The sequence below is a fragment of the Ambystoma mexicanum genome, chromosome 10, assembly GCF_040938575.1.
Source record: "Ambystoma mexicanum isolate Mex_15411 chromosome 10, UKY_AmexF1_1, whole genome shotgun sequence".
NCBI classification, from domain to species: domain Eukaryota; kingdom Metazoa; phylum Chordata; class Amphibia; order Caudata; family Ambystomatidae; genus Ambystoma; species Ambystoma mexicanum.
In genome coordinates this window covers 738,221,725-738,238,589 of record NC_090932.1, presented here as the reverse complement: position 1 = coordinate 738,238,589, position 16,865 = coordinate 738,221,725, and the positions used below count along the sequence as shown (strand labels likewise).

General features: G+C 47.4%; 1 protein-coding gene across 2 annotated transcripts in view; it reads right to left on the bottom strand.

Annotated features, from left to right (window-relative positions):
* TSC22D2 (TSC22 domain family member 2) overlaps window positions 1-16,865 on the bottom strand; it is a 229,837-nt gene that overhangs the window by 152,590 nt on the left and 60,382 nt on the right. The window contains exon 2 of one of the 2 annotated variants that reach the window (XR_011276074.1): window positions 15,913-16,061. The exons of the other annotated variant lie outside the window; for it this stretch is intronic. The gene's annotated coding sequence lies outside the window, so the exon portion shown is untranslated. The remainder of the gene's footprint in view (window positions 1-15,912; window positions 16,062-16,865) is intronic. 2 annotated transcript variants of the gene reach the window in all.

Genomic DNA, 16,865 nt, shown 5'->3' with positions numbered 1-16,865 from the left:
CCTACAGAATAGAGGTGGGTTTGGGTTTGGTCAGAGAAGGCCTCAGAGGACATCAGGGGTCGAACGGTCCAAGCAGAAGTAACATGCAGCAGCAGCAGGGATATATCAATGGAGGTACTCAAACCCAATCATGTGGCCAAAACCGAGCACAACAGAACCAGACATTGAACCAAAGTGTTTCGAACCAAAATCAGAGCTGGCAGGGCCAACAGAGAAATGATCAGAGTGGAGGAATTCGAGGGGGAAATGGGAATATTTTTGATATACAACCAAACATGTATTATAGCAGTAGCGGTGACTACACATCGGACAATGTGCTGTTTTCACGATAGGACAGCCCACGACAGGGGTCGGAACCAGTGTCTATTCCCGTGAATCAGAGAGGACCCTACGTAGAAATGAGAATCGGGAATAAGGAGCACCGTTTCCTTGTAGATACAGGGGCACAGAAGTGTTCGATAGACCACCACTTGGTTCAGGAGATACCACTGTCGGGGCAGAAGAATGTTTCTGTAGGGTTCGCAGGTAGACCAGTAATTAACCCCATGTCCGAAGCTGTCCCAATTACAATAGGACCATTTATGGAGCAGTGTCCATTTCTTTTGACAGAGAATTGTGGCGAGAACTTGCTAGGATTAAATTTGTTGAGAAAATTGGGGGCAGTCATACATTGTACGGCAGACGGGGTGTTCCTCACGATATGGCCTCACGATGCACCGGTGAGGAATTCATGTCAAATGAGTTGCCAGAGGAGTTAAGTGGAGTACCAACCTGTCTGTGGGCAATGCATGATAATGATGTAGGATGCTTGAAAATAGAGCCAGCAAAAATAACTTTGAAAGAAGGTGTACCACTACCACAAATTCCCCAGTATAAAATTAGTTGAAGGTGAGAAGGGATTGAAAAGCATTGTTACTGACCTGGTGAGATTGGGGGTGGTTGAGGAAATTGCAGGGAGCACGTGCAACAGCCCGATTCTTCCAGTTTACAAGAAAGGAGGCAATGAAGTACCCTATCGTTTCATAATTGATCTGCGCGCATTAAACAAAGTGGTAGACCCACAATTCCCTTTGGTCCCAGATGTCACAACAATACTGAATGATATCGGCCACTGCAGAATACTTTAGTGTAGTTGATTTGAAGAACGCATTCTTTAGCATCCCAGTGGGTAAAGGCAGTAGATATCTGTTCGCGTTCACTCTAGGAGGTCGATCATTCACATGCATTCCACAAGGATATACAGAAAGCCCGAGTATTTACAGCAGAGCGCTAAAAGTGCAGCTAGACATGCTAGAACTACCCGAAGGTTGCGTACTCTTGCAGTACATACTGTCTCCCAGGACACGAATAGTACCTCATAGATAGCAAAGCTTGGAATGTGGCTCTTCCCCCGTGTACAGATTGCTTCCAAGAACAGAACCACCGTGTTCTAAAAGATGCCTCCGCACTTTCTAAATTGCACATTGTTACTAGAATAGACATCGAAAGCATTTTAATCGTCATACTCGTCGGATATGTCCATCGTCATCCCGAGATCAAAAGGAACTTAATACAGAGGGGTGTTGAACATGACTTTGTTGATTGTATGATATGCATTTTGTATATATGTAACTGATGTACGTAATTCGCTCTCTTGCGTCCCTCGAGGTCTAGGAAACTCACGTCGCGGGGCGTGAGATCAGAATTGGCCAATTGATACTATCTTTGGGAATTTGAAACCTTGTGTCTGGCGCATCTTTTCGTGTATGGTCACTGCCTTGTTTCCATAGCACGAGGTACCCCTAGGGGCCCCTTTCACAATGGGGGCGGTGGAACGGTACAAGGAACCCAAATGCATCAAACTGATCAGGTTCGAGCATGTAAAAAAACCTGAATTACAATCAAGCATCCTACAGCCCGTAAACCATCCAAGAAAACCCATATGCTCCTTGAAATAGCACTTTTGGGAAACAAGTGTTGGGTTATTCCTCTCATGTGGAGTTCTACAATATTCAGCAGATGCCTAAACCCCTGTTCAACCCCACTATGGATAGATATCGGGGACCTTGTGACAATCCTTTTCATATATGTGGTGGGACTGGTCGGGCTGCGATTTGTGAAGCCCTTTCCAACCTGGACAAGAAGTGGCATATGAAGGTTGACAAAATAAGCAGCCTTCTTCGATTACTAAGGAAGCTGGTGGACAAGAGAACCCTTCCACCAAAACAAATAAGGTAGCTGCATCCAACCCAAAAGTGAGGATGATGAAGAGGTCGGACTATGGACCAAAACGTTAAAGATCATGTTCCTGAATGCTAGTTTGATCACAGCATACACCTACGTTTAACTGGATAATAGCCCGACAATTCCTTTCAAGAGGCAGAAAGCATCTTAACCCAAAATGTTTCCATCCGATTCTCATTTGAAGGTTTCAAGTGGAGCCTCAGGGAGCTGTGCTTACAGACTATTAAGGGTGTGCCCAAGACTGGGCAGGCACATAGGCAGAACAATTAATTTAGCTACATTTTAAGATCACACCTTATGGGTGTCCTATGGCTGCCATTTGGCTACCTGTTAAGCCACGAACGGAGTAATAACTACTTTCCTTGACAAGAAGGCAATCGCTGCGAGGCATAGCCAAATCAATCTAATTTTCTATTACAACGTAGCAATACCAAAGGAAAAAAGTCTTACTCAGTATTATCCAACAAATTACCACTAGGTAGCAAATCTAGTAAAAAGCGTTGGAGGATGGCTTCTCAGGATGACGGGAGAGACTTGAGCGGTCCAAGTGCTTTAAGTTTCTCAGCATCAAAACGTGACTTTCAACAGCACCTGACCTAGGACTAGGTCAGGTGCTGTTCAAAAAGTCACGTTTTGAGATATTCGCAAATTGAAGAATTGTGGGTGCATTCGGACCAGATAGTTCCAGCACGTGACACGAGTATTGTTTACAGGTCCTCTCTTTGAGGAGAAGTTGTGATTTTAGCAGACTGGCCGACTGACTTTACGAGGAATTTGCCAAAAGATAGGTGGAGCTTATCCACCAGGAATACTGGTGTGCTACTTGCAACTGTTTGTAGTTCCAAGCAGACACTTTTATGCAAAGTTCAATATTTTAGCAAAGAAAGACAACTTCACCAGGTTCCAATGCAGGGTGGATCGAATTAAGGCATTGATCCTGCTAGACATTAATGCAATACCATTGATGCTGAAGCACCAACATTTCTTCTGAAGCAGTTGCAACTCAGTCAAAATGAAGCAGCTTGTATAACACTCACTCAGGCATGAGCAAAATGCTCCAGTCCTCAAGGATCCTCAATGCTCCCTCTGGAATATCAGCTATTAAGGTAATGGGCATCACCCACAGATCATTCGTCATCATCGTGTGCCAACATACTAGTGAACCATCCTAATGCTTGCAGCGGTGCCTCAAACTGACGTATTAGCATAGGAAATCAAAAAGTGTTTGGTGGGAGACACCCTTCTTGGTGCAGAAATCGTGGGATAAGCTCTAGGAGGACCATAGAACCAAAACAGAAATTTTCACTTCAGAACGCAACACAAGCTATTTGCTCGCCCAAGCATCCAGCCTCAAGAGACATCTCGCCCAGACGGACCACTGAACGATCCTTCAGTATTACTTTTAATGAAGTAGTCACCAACAAGGTCTATTGAAAAGTTCTCGCGTTTAAAAAAAATAAAATTTCCAGGATGAGACCTTGAAGCACAAAGGAGTATCTTAGCCAACACTCCTCACCCCGCATGGCCCCACCCACCCCCACAAAAAAACGCATACCAACACAGGCTTGAATCTGGGTCCGGCGCTTCGAGACTGCTCTCCCGTATTAAGCAGGTTATAAAAAGATTAATTAAAACCTACTCTGCCGACCATTTATGCTTCAGTGCTGGTACTCAAAACACACTTCTGAAGACCAGCTGCCATAAAAATTACAGTATGAATAAAATGTGCAATCAATGATTTATTAATCAAAAACTACAAAAAAGTTATCTTGCCTGAACGGATATAGTTTGATGGATGTGGTTATCCGCTTAATGTATTTATAAAGCGTGATGTTCGCCATCTTGGCACTGCTCAGACTGGATAGACAAAACAGTCAAGTGAGTTTTTAAGGCTCGCTGGAAGGAAAGATGATTAGACCGGCTATGTAAATCATAGGGCAGCCACAGAGAAACTTCGGGCCGACCCGGCAGAGCTTGCACATAGGGACTGACAGCAGGAAAGCATCCAAGGAGCGGAGTGCTCAGCCAGGCACATATGGGTGGAATTTGGTGAAGGTATCCTGCCCCCTGACCATACAAAGCACAGTACATGAGGAAGGCTGTTTTGTATTTAATAGGCTGGGCAATAGGCAACCATTAAAGTTGGCGCAGTACTGGTGATAAGGGCATAGCGAGGAGCGGAAGTGGCTAGGCACGCTGCTGAGTCCTGGAGACCTTTGAGGCGCCGCAGGAGGCAAGCAGGCTAAGCCAAGAATAGCGAGTTGCAATAGACGGAAGAGGTCACCAACTCGGAGCTCAACTGGAATAAAGGGGAGAACCTTCCAGAGGCGCTTCAGATGAAAGCCAAGGCTAGACTAGGAGGTACATCCATACATCGCTGATTTCATACCACGGGATTCATGTGTTGCTTGCCCTAATGAATGCCCCATCACTGAGGGTTGGGTGGAGATCAGGGGATGGAAGGGGGTACTGCCACACTCGCAGTATGGCCTGGCTTGCTTCATACAGGGCTCCTGAATGTCGTTTCTGCAAGTATGACCATATACACCTCGAACCATTTAAAAATCCAAATCACCACATTGAATCAATCCAAAGACCACTCCACGATCAATATAGTTGCTAAAGAGCACAAACTGTACATTGTATTTTGTGTCAGGGGGCAAAAATATAAGTTGCAAGCTACTAGCCAGATATAAAGAAATCAAAAGTCACTTCCCATTTCAATTCTAAAAATACAGAACACACCCTTGTTCACTTGTCATGAATCATCACTAGCTAGTAGCTAATGAAAAGTGAGAATTTTGCACCCCTTTTGTGGGTTGCATTAAGAGAAAAAAATGGAGGGGGATAGGAAGTTGCACAAAAAAAGGGGATGGTCACTGCTTACTATACGAAATACTTTCTGCTGGTACTTGGGTGTGGTCTTATTTTACATCATGCATCACGGTTGGCTCCCTCAAAAACAATTCATACTGTGATCACCGCCACTACAAATTTCCATGCAATCCTTCAAGTTTATAATATCTACGTTTTTTTAAAGACTTCTGGAGAAAGATATTGAATGCAAAAACTACATTTGCGTTCACATTAACTCGTCACTGCCAAGTTCTGAAATGCAGTGCTCAGTGCATTTGGTCTGAAGTACAATCTCAAAATTTTTGAAAGCTACACATCCCCATAAACTTGGGTTGTAAATGGGTATTTTTCCCACAAGCTCAAGAAAATCTCTTTAGGAGAAACCCAATAGGTTTGTTCACAATGCTTTGAAAATCTCCAAGGGTTTACTAGGGAACAAGTTACTTACCTGTAACTGTTGTTCTCCAGCATGGGTCTGGCATGGATTCACATGCTCATGAATATTCCCCGTCGTCAGGCTGGGAATCCTCGGTAAAGAAAAACCCAGTATCAGTTTCGTTTCTGATCTGTCTTTCGTAGTAATAACCAATCACTGGTCTCTGCGTCACACTGACCACAGCCAATGACTGCCCTCTACCTAAGCACCGCCTCTGGCAGCCATCTTCAGATTTGGAAGCACGTGAAGTGGCAGTATGACCAAGTGAAGAGCCGCAGAGGGGTAGGCTGGAGGGTTCGCATGTGAATCCATGCCAGACCCATGCTGGAGAACAACAGCTACAGGTAAGTAACTTGTTCCTTCTCCAGCATGGGGTCTGGCATGGATTCACATGCTCATGAATAAAGAATACATAGCAGTACACACATGCACAACCACGGGAGGTGGCAAAGGCTCAACATTAAGCATTACATCAAACCCAACATTAAGCATCTTACCTCCTCACCAGGCTCACCTCAGGCGAACAGGTTGCGCAGCACTGCTTGGCCGACCCTGGACTCCTCCCTGGAATCCCGATCGACGCAGTAGAATTTCGTGAAGGTGTGCGTCGACCTCCACGTAGCAGCCCTGCATATGTCCAGCAGGGGCACACCAGAAAGGAACGCCGTGGTGGCTGCGATCGCTCTGGTGGAATGGGCTCTCAGACGGCCAGGCAGCGGTCGGTTTGCCAACCGATGACAGTACATGATACAGCCGGAGAGCCATCTGGAAATGGAAGCCTTCGAGAGAGCCTTCCCCTGATTGACAGGTCCAAAATTCACAAAGAGTTGTGACGTCTTCCGAAAACACTTCGTGCGGTCCACGTAGAACTTCAGCGCTCTAGCCACATCCAGCGAGTGCTAAGTCCTCTCAGCCGGTGACGAAGGCGACGGGAAGAACACAGGCAACACCAAGGGTTCGTTGAGATGGAAGTCCGACGGTACCTTGGGCATGAAGGAGGGGTGCGTCCTGAGCACTACCCTCGTGTCGTGAAAAGTCAAGTACGGGGCCTTGCAGGAAAGGGCCTGGATCTCTCCCACCCGTCGTGCGGAGGTGATGGCCACAAGAAACGCTGTTTTCCACGACAGAAACTTCAACGGGGCCGAGTGCAGAGGCTCGAACGGAGGTCCCATGAGCTTGGTCAGCACCACGTTGAGCTCCCACGCCGGGGCCGGAGCCTTCACCGGCGGGAACGATCTGAACAGTCCCTTCATGAACTCTTTCACCAGACGATGAGACCACAAGGACGTCCGGCCCGTGGTTCTGGTGTATCGGGAGATCGCAGCAAGATGAATCTCGATGGACGCGTGTGCCAGTCCAGCTTTGGCCAGCGTCAGCAGGTACGGCAGTACCTGGGGAGCCGTAATCCGTAGAGGGTTAATCTTCTGTGCGTGGCACCAGACAGAGAACCTCTTCCATTTGTGTCCGTAGCATTTAAGAGTCGAGGACGCCCTGGCCTTTGCAAGAACCTCTCTGCAGTCGGCCGGTATGTCGTATCCTCCAAACTCTAGCGCTGCAGGAGCCAGGCCTGCAAGTTCAGCGATTTCGGGTCGTGGTGGAGGATGGCGCCTCCTTCCCTGGAGAGTAGATCCGCGTCCACCGGCAGCTTGATTGGCGGGGACGCTGATAAGTCCAGAAGGTCCGGGAACCATATCTGCCTCGGCCACGCAGGTGCGACGAGGATCATCCTGCACCGTGACCTCTTGAGCTGGTTGACGAGCCGGATTAGCAGTGGCAAAGGAGGGAACGCGTAGAGGAACAGGCCCTCCCAGGGGAACGAGAAAGCATCGCCCATGCTCCTCGCCTGGGGAAACCTGCTGGCGAACCTCCGGCACTTGGAGTTCGTCGCCGTCGCGAACAGGTCGATCTGGGGTGTGCCCCACCGTCGGAAGAGGCGATCCACTAGATCCTGCCGTAGTTCCCACTCGTGGCACGAGCGCAGCTCCCTGCTGAGTGAGTCGGCGATGGTGTTTTTTATCCCTGCCAGATGAAACGGCACCAGAAACATCCTTTGGGCGACGGCCCAATGCCACAGGTCCTGCGCCTCCTTGGACAGTGCTGGGGACCTGGTTCCGCCCCGTTTCCTGATGTAAAACATGGTGGTGGTGTTGTCGGTGAAGATCCTCACCACCTTGCCCTTGAGGGACGGAAGGAAGGACCTGAGGGCCCAGAACACTGCACGGAGCTCCAGGACGTTGATATGGAGGGACTTCTCCGTCGGGAGCCAAAGGCCTCTCGCGTGCAGATTTTCGGTGTGCGCTCCCCACCCTTCCAGGGAGGCATCCTTGGTCACTGTCTCCTGGTGGTCTGGAAGTCCATGCCCGCCGTCAGATGCGCGCGGGTGCCCCACCACCGGACCGCTCGGCGGAAACTCTCGTCGAGTGTGATCCTCTCCTCGAAGCCGCCCGTCGTTTGGATCCAGCGCGCGTCCAGGAACTCCTGTAACGGGCGTATCCGGAGCCTGCACATGGGAATGAGGTAGATGCAAGAAGACATCATTCCGAGGAGGGACTTCATGGACCTCAACTTGGCCGCGTCGGAAACCAACATCCGCTGTACCTTGCCCAGGATGGACCTGGTCCTTTCCTCCGACGGGGAGGCCAGAAGGGACACTGTCGAGCTTCGCTCCCAGAAACAGTGCGTTTTGCGCGGGTACCAGGTGGGACTTGGCGTAGTTCACAGAGAATCCCAGGTCCGTGAGAAGTTGGACGGTCCTTGCCGTGTGCTCCACGGCGAGCTCCCTCGTCTTGGCTCGGATGAGCCAGTCGTCTAGGTAGGGGTAGACGTGGATCCCCTCGCGGCGCAGCTGCGGCGCCACCGGTGCAAGGCACTTGGTAAATACCCTGGGTGCCGACCGTAGTCCGAAGGGGAGGGCTTTGAACTGGTAGCGACGCCCTTGGACCACAAACCTGAGGAATTTTCGGTGCCCCTTTAGGATGGGAATATGGAAGTAGGCATCCTCCAAATCCAACGACGACAGGAAGTCTCCTTCCTCCAGCTGACCCAGGACGTGCTGGAGGGTGACCATCCGGAACTTCTGCGCCTTGATGAACTTGTTCAGACGTCGCAGGTCTAGGATGGGGCGCCATCCTCCAGTCTTCTTCTTCACGAGGAAGTATCTCGAGTAAACTCCGGAGCCCCGAAGCCTCTTTGGGACGAGTTTGATGGCGCCCTTCCAAAGCATCGCCTTTACCTCCAGGAGAAGCTGAGGGACGTGAAGCTCTTTCCTGGCCACGGGGGGGACGCGCGGGCACCTTCTTTGAAACTCGAGCGCGTGGCCCCGGGCTAAGGCGTCCAGCACCCAACGGTCGGTGGAGATGGACTCCCACACGCTGACGAAGCTCGCCAGCCGGCCTCCCACCGGGGTGCTTCGGTGGGGGCCCGACCCCACGGCCGGTTCAATCCTGTTTCGACGAGGCTTTGCCGCCTTGACCTCCTTGGCGACGACGGCGGCGTCCGCCAGACTTGCCTCGTCCTCTGTAGGCCTCCTGAGACGACGAGCGGGCCGCTTGACGGTAGGTGGAGAAACCGCCGCCAGAACCTTTGGAGGCGCCCTTGCCTCCGCTGCTCCGAAAGGGCGTCCGTCGTCGCTGTAGAACCCCGAGGGCCCGGGCCGTCTCAGTGTCCGCTTTAATGGCCTGAAGGGAATCGTCCACTGTTTTCCCAAACAGGTTGTTCCCATCGAACGGCATGTCCAGGACTCTGGTCTGTACGTCTTGACGGAAGTCCGTAGCCATGAGCCATCCACGCCGCCTAAGGCACACGCCGTTGCCCAACTGGCAAAACCCAGTGTCGGCGATGTCCGTCGCAATAGTGATGGCGTGGTCCGACGCCACTTCACCTTCCTGTAGGATCTCCAGGGCATCCGCCCTCTTGTCGTCCGGTAGGAAGTCCAGCAGGAGAGCCAGTTTGTACCATAGCTCCCTGTCGTAGCGGGCCACGATAGCCAAGGCGTTGGCCGCTTTAATCGTCGTCGCTGCAGACGAGATGACCCTGCGTCCCATAGCGTCCAATTTCTTTCCCTCGCCGTCCGGTGGGGAAGTCCATGTGGAGGCCGCACCCCCCCCGCTTTCTTCCTGGCCGCCGCAGAGACGACGGAGTCCGGGGTAGGCTGCGCCCGGAGGCACAGGGGGGCCGCGTCCGGGACCCGGTACTTCTTCTTGTACCGGTCTCTACTAGCTGGCGTCGTGGAAGGGTTCTTGAGGAGGGTGAGGCCCTCATCCCAATGTCGTCCAGTAGAGGCACCGCGAGGACCGTCTTCCTCTTGGCCTCGCGCCGTTGATAAAGGAATCCTTCCTTTTTCTTCTCCTCAGGGCAGAGTTGGAAAAGCTCGGATGCCCTGGCGATCATGGAGTGGAACGATCCAATCTCGTCGGGCGGAGAAGCCCTGGTGGGAGGTGACGACGGTAGATCCTCGTCGTATACCTCGTCGTCCGTACCCGTCGCTGCCGTGTCAGTCCCCGTATCATCCCCTCGGGTGGACGGGGAGGAGGGCTGGACGGGTCGCGACGGCTGAAAAGGAGGTGGAGGGTGAATCCTTTTCTTGGGCGGGGGAACACCAGAAGGTCCCGGTTCAGGATCCCCCGACGGGAGAGGTTCCTCCGTCGGCAACGGTAGTCTCGTCCTTATCTCTGAGCATAAGGACTGTATAGCCAACAAAATGGCCGCCGAGTTGTCTTGCGGCGCTAGCAGAGGGGAATCCGACGGGCGATCAGGGGCCCCGTCGGCACCCTCGACGATGTCGTCGTCACCTGCGTCGGGATCCATCCCGACGGGCCGGTCTTCATCCACGCCAAGGCCGTGGCTTAAGACCTCGATCAGCTCTTCCTCCGAGGTTGAAGCCCTGCTCCCCCCTTTTTCTTCCCCGCCGGGGATTTCACGGGGGTCCTATCGATGGGCACAAAAGAGGACTCCCTCCGAGGTGGCAGGGAGACTCTGAGCCCCGAGGTCGCCACCACTGGTGTAGCCTCCACAGGCTGAGCCAGGGCCGCCGCGACAGTATCGATAGAGGGCTTGGCCGGATGGATTAAGGCCTTCACCACCTTAGGTGCGCTCACCGCCTTATCCTTGAGGGGGGGGGGGGACACTGCCTCGCTCCCCCTCCGATGGGGCCTTCGAGCTCGACCGGGGCCTCTCCAGGAGCTTCGCCGGGTGCTCGCCCTTCCTCTTACCCGACCCAGAGCGTTGGCTCGTGGCTGAAGGTGCCGGGGAGGGTGCGCCCTGCCTGGCGCCCGTAGAGCCAGACCGTTCGGCGCTCCCGGTGCCAGCGGACTCGCGGTGCCTGGCCTTGTGTTGGACCCCCGTCGCCGGGGCGTCCTCAAAGGTCTTAGAAGACCGCTCGGATTTCTTCCTCTTCTTCTCGCCTGACGGGCTCTTCCCTTCCAGCCAGTTGGCGAGGCGTTGGTGGCGGTCCTTCATGGTCCGCTCCGACATATTGCCGCAAAACGCACAGTCCTTCTCCACGTGCGTCTTGTCCTCATGTAAGCAGTAGAGACAAAAGGAGTGTTCGTCCTCCTTAAAGACGTTCTGCAGCTGGCATCCAGGGCAGACCCTGAACAGCTTTCCGGGCGTCGAGCTTCCCTTCTCCTGGGCCATGTCCGGGCCTGAGAAGCTTCTGGAGTCCTCCAAAACGTAGCTCGACGAAATCTTCACCCTTGAGGGGCGCAGACGAATCCGACACGGGTCCCCGTTGATCGGATGGAGAGTCGGTGGAGCTTGAGGCTCTTTTGACCGGAAAAAAAACTAAGTTTTTGAGAAAAAACGTGAAAAAATAGCACTAACGCTCGAGAGCAATAGCACGAGGATCCCAACACATGAACGTGCGGTAAAAATCTGAAGATGGCTGCCAGAGGCGGTGCTTAGGTAGAGGGCAGTCATTGGCTGTGGTCAGTATGACGCAGAGACCAGTGATTGGTTATTACTACGAAAGACAGATCCGAAACGAAACTGATACTGGTTTTTTCTTTACCGAGGATTCCCAGCCTGACGACGGGGAATATTCATGAGCATGTGAATCCATGCCAGACCCCATGCTGGAGAAAAATACATTTCATGATCAAGGCCCTCTCAAAGTTCTCCAATTAGACACTGTAAAGCGCAACGTACACAGCAAAGCCCTCCTGACTAACAAACTTTGCTCTAGGATCCTATTAATTTGACTTAGTCCAACTCCAGTGGTGCAAAACCATCTGGGAAAAAAAAGCCTGATCTGGCACTTAACTGCTTAAAAATGTGTGGTTATGACTCCTTCCTTAATCCTCATCAATGAAATAACTTTACATCTGAATGGCCTACTGCACATAAAATGTTTACTAAGTTAACGTAGACCAGGAGACCAAGGTCAGTCTCTACAATCAGCTTACTGGAGATACAAACTACAATGTGTCATTAATAGCCTTCCAAGTAGGAATGCCCTTCAATGCACCTAGATACTATTGCATGGATGAGGAAAACGTTCAAGGACATCCCAAAACACTTTAGGCAAATTTATTTTTTGTCTTTCAATTGGCTTTGGCATCAACCTGTAAGCATGGGGCAGACTAAGACTATTGAAAGCGGAATATGGTCTTATAACTAAAAAATGTGTTTGCTGTGCTCATCATGGTGTCCAATAAAATGGGCCCTATTGCAAACGAGAATATGGATTCCTTGACAAGGCTTTAACTCCGTGAATATGATTCAAGAGGTTAACCTTGAAGTAAAACATATTGAGATCAGTATAAACAGTTTGTCTTAAGCTTGTGTTAGGAATATATATTTCTGTATTGTATTTTATATTGTATTATAACCAAGGCAACCGGTTTTATGGCATTTATTTTTCTAAGACGTTAGTCTGCTTTTATCCAAATTCGATGCACATTTGTTTATGCTGTAAAAAATATTTTGCAACAAGTATTCTCCATATATTAGATTGTAACTAATTGATTTACAAACCCAAACAGGTACGATACAAATATATTCGTTTTAGTTCGCTATTATTACCTTAACAAATGGCAGCTCTTCCGATTGCTATGGACCACAGTCAAGGTCCTCGACGATATAAATAACTCAAAACTATTTTTCCACAACATTTGACAGACTTTGAGCTGGAAAAAGATTTGTCTGCAATGCAAGATTGACGGCTTTGTGCACAAAGCAGCAAGACCTGCTTTTTCATTTTTCCAAATACAGAAAGAACACCAATTAATCTCCTTAAAAAGAAAGGAGAAAATTGCACCTTAAATATAACCAAGGATGTTGTGGGACAGGGTAGCATTGCTGGGAATATTTTGGTACTTGGTACATTAAGGCACAGCGCTATCAAATTCAAGATCTGGGTAGTTCGATATAATATATTGGGAATTTGAATGGAATTGATCATTTTCCACAGGATACATCTTTTGTATACAATGTGTCGATTTCTTTTTTTACATTTTAAACCGAACTGGTGAAAATTGGTGTATGGATTTTTTTTCATAGAAAGGATTACAGTATGAATTATAAATGTTTGTCATACTTTGCTTAACTTTGAAAAACTGCAACTAAAACAGACGTTATCAGGTACCAGGTTGCAGTTTAGGGGTCTGAATGGTCAGATTATATTTGGTGATAGCCAGAGAGGGTCTACGGAGCATAGGTGTGTTAGGTAGGCTTGACCAGTCATCTTGTTCATACAAGCCTGCCATGCACACCGACCCGAGATTTTAACAGAAGGCTGTTCCTTTAGCATGCTGAGTGGTCTAGGTGGAACAGAAGCGAAGCGCCTCAAGCTCGGATCCAACGGAATGGGCAGGATTGCGTCATGTGGAACTATGGAAGTGCTACAATGAGGTGAACAGGCCGTCAAAATTGCATTAATTACATTCCACAAAATATACTGGCCCCCCCAAAAAAAAGAATGGACTGTCAGACCAAGAATCTATGTATTGAAGAAGTTTCCGGAAAGGTGTTTTGGTATTGGGGAGTGGACAATTGTGATCAGGAGTGGGATAAAGAAAGCTTATTTCTTTTCTTATACATCAAAGTATATTCAACTAGGATGTGAATATGGGGGTTCGACGTAACCAGGTTAGATGCCTTTTTTTTAAAGCCATTTATTGTGGTTGTGCAGCATGCTAAAATATAGCATACGAGCTTGCTTTTGTTTGATTTGTGTCCACTATGGCTTAGTTAAGAAATCCTAATAGAGTGCAAAATGTGCACTTCCTGCTAGTGTTATTGGACCCTTGGTGAGCAAGAAATGGTGTGATGTGCATTATATACAAATGACTCAGGCTGGCTAGTTGCTTACAGCTTGAATTGTTGCCCCCTGTTAATAAGACCCTATAGCAGCAATGGACACCCAGTACCTAAAATAAAACATGTCAAAAATAAGCATCTGTAGGCCACCACACTGAAAATAAAGTATTGAGAAGTTAAATGGCAAGTTAATCAACAAGTATATGAGCAAGGATTTCCTGTAACCTGAGCTCCAATCCGTGCCTGCACAAGAGTCCAGTTTGATTCTTCTTGGGTGGTTGCATTCAGAAGTCCATTTAGAGCCTTTGAAGCAGGCATCACTGAAAGAACAAGCTTAAGAACATAATAGTAAATCAGGCAAGAACCTTACTGAAATAAATTTGGTTAATAAACAGCCATCACATGTGCTTTGCCATTAGACTGCAGTATTTTCATATGTACGCTGGAAATAAATGGCAGAAATTAATCTTATGGGAAGGAGGGTTAAAAAACACACTTATGAGTTCCGAAAGAATGCCAGTTTCCAGAGATAAACGCTGCCTCAGGAAGTAGTTGCTGAAAAGTGAGGAGAAAATAATGAACAAGAAATGTAACTTCATTTTGCATTGAGGATTTTTTTTTTTTTTTTATAACCCAACACTTCAAACTACCCTGTAGTCTTTGCATGCAAGCCCAAAACTTCTTGTCAGGGATAAATGATGCTTATGTGGTCTTACATGAAGCGGTTTAAAAATGGTGAGTGCCTTAATCTCTTGGACCACAATCTTGTAGGTTTGTTCGAATCCGTTGCTTGAGAGTCCCGTTTCAGAACAACTATTCTCCCACAGAAACGTCAGCACAGGCATCGACCAAGCGTGCTCCAGATAAAAGTTTGAAGTGGGAGGTTTTTTTTTTGTTTTTTTAGGGCATACACAAGTAAGTCCTATCACCAATAGGACTATTTTATAAGCGAAATAAAGGGTTTAACTGTAAAAACAAACGTTGTGCAGTGATTACCTTTGCACCTTGTTAATCATGCCAACAAAAATAAATGTTTACCTCTCTGAATGAGCCATCAATGGAGGTTTCTTCTTGTGACACTAATGGACTAGAGATCCAAACAGATCCATGGAGCTGTGTGTGAAAGCAGGTGGACATTTTTATGTGCGGGTCTTATTTTTTGGTGGGATTATTTTACTCTCCATGTTTCTGGAGCATTTGCCTATTTTTAGGGAGAAAAAGTTGCTGATACACCACTTATCTGTAGGGCTGGGCGTTGAGCAACATAGAACGAGGACTGCATTGGTCAATCATTTTAAACACTATAAAAATGAGGGCTAAAACATGGACAGTCATAGTAGTGCTTTCTGCAAAAAATGTGTAATAAACAGAAAAGATCAATAGCCAAAAACCCCCGGGCATCACTGCTTAAAGAAGACCTGAATCTCTGGTCGTAACTTGAAAAGAAATGGTAAGGATAGAAAAATCTATCACACATTTGTTATGAAAAAATATTTTTGTCGTCCTTGGACTTTAAGAAAAGTGTTCTACATTAAATGTTTGAAGGAGGGGGGGGGCAAGGATCAATTAGGGTTTATGGATTATACAGAGCACATATTTAACAGGGTTAGTTTAGTGGGAACGAGGCAGTACTCCATTCCTACAGATGACAACAAGTTTAAAATGGTCACTTCTGCATTTGTGGTTTGGCGTGTCCATTTATAAAAGTTCACAATAGGCCCATTACAAAAGCAGATATTGGTAAAACATGGCAATAACCAATATTGCAGATTTTTAAAAAAAAGCTTGTTCGAGACCATGCTTCCTGGGATTTCTTTTTAAATAGCTTCAGAGTGTAAGAATTAAACATAATTGCCTTTGTGCAATGTGGAACTGCATTTCGATGAACAGAAAGTTCAATAACAATCAAAATTTAGTTAAACAAATGTATAATGTGGTGGGTAACAGGTTGTTTTCTAACACTGGCAGACCTTATGAAGCTGGGCATCTACGCATGCTATAATATGGAAATATATTTCCAGAACAGAAATGCACGGGATTACAGACTCCCTATATCTGTATATATGAAAAATAAACGGCACTTCTAGAATAAAATTTTGCCAATGCAATACATCTTGTAACGATTGGTTTGTCAAACTCACCAATGACTGTTTTGTTGAATTTCTCATGATGAATTCAGAAAGCAATGGAAATATCTAGAAGCCTGTCTAACATGATGCTAAGAAGATGTGGTATGGTAGAAGATATTCCTCTTGTTCTCCCATGACACCACAATAAAGCATCAACACTCCTGTTGGATTAAGAAGTATAGGTGCATTCATCAATAGAAAATCAAAAATAAATTGTTTCAGTTTTGTTTATGGGTGAAGAAAGCGGAGGCATCAGAATGTGACTGTTTTGATGCAGTTAAGAGCTATTGACTAAATTCATATACAAACATTACTGATACACATGAAAGCAGGTACATTCTTAGAAAAATTTTACTCATTGAAATAGGCAATTTTATGTTGCAAACAGTATGTAACCACGCAAAGGGAGAACATATTTTTTAAAATGGAGTATTCTTATCTCCAAAAAGGTTACCTTCTTGTATTATATATAGGAACATAATATAGGAACATAATAAAAACAGCTCTGTGCTAGATTAATTGAATAAAATACCTACCATAGTTAAAAAAAAAAAAAGTGCAATAAAAAACATGCACTGCATTGAATACGTTCCATTTAATATCCTGTATCAGTCTTAAACAAGCTGCAGTCGCATTTTACAAGGACGACTTGCTCTCAGGCAAGGAACAATGCTTCACTTCCTCGTCGACTGAACCGGAATCAAAAATGAAACTGCACAGATTATGAGTCAAATACAAAGTGTAATTCCCAAGTATCCTACATTGAGTGAACAAGGTCTATGATGCTCAGTACAGTAAAATCATTTTTTGTTAATGCCCCATAATGCTAATGTAAAAAAAGGTGTTCCAGTGGACAAGATAAGGTGTGCATTTTAGCAAACAAATCCGAGTGCCGAATTCTTATGCAACACTACACAATCCAAAACGCACCAATCCCAAAGCACACAACCAAGTTCAAAATCCAT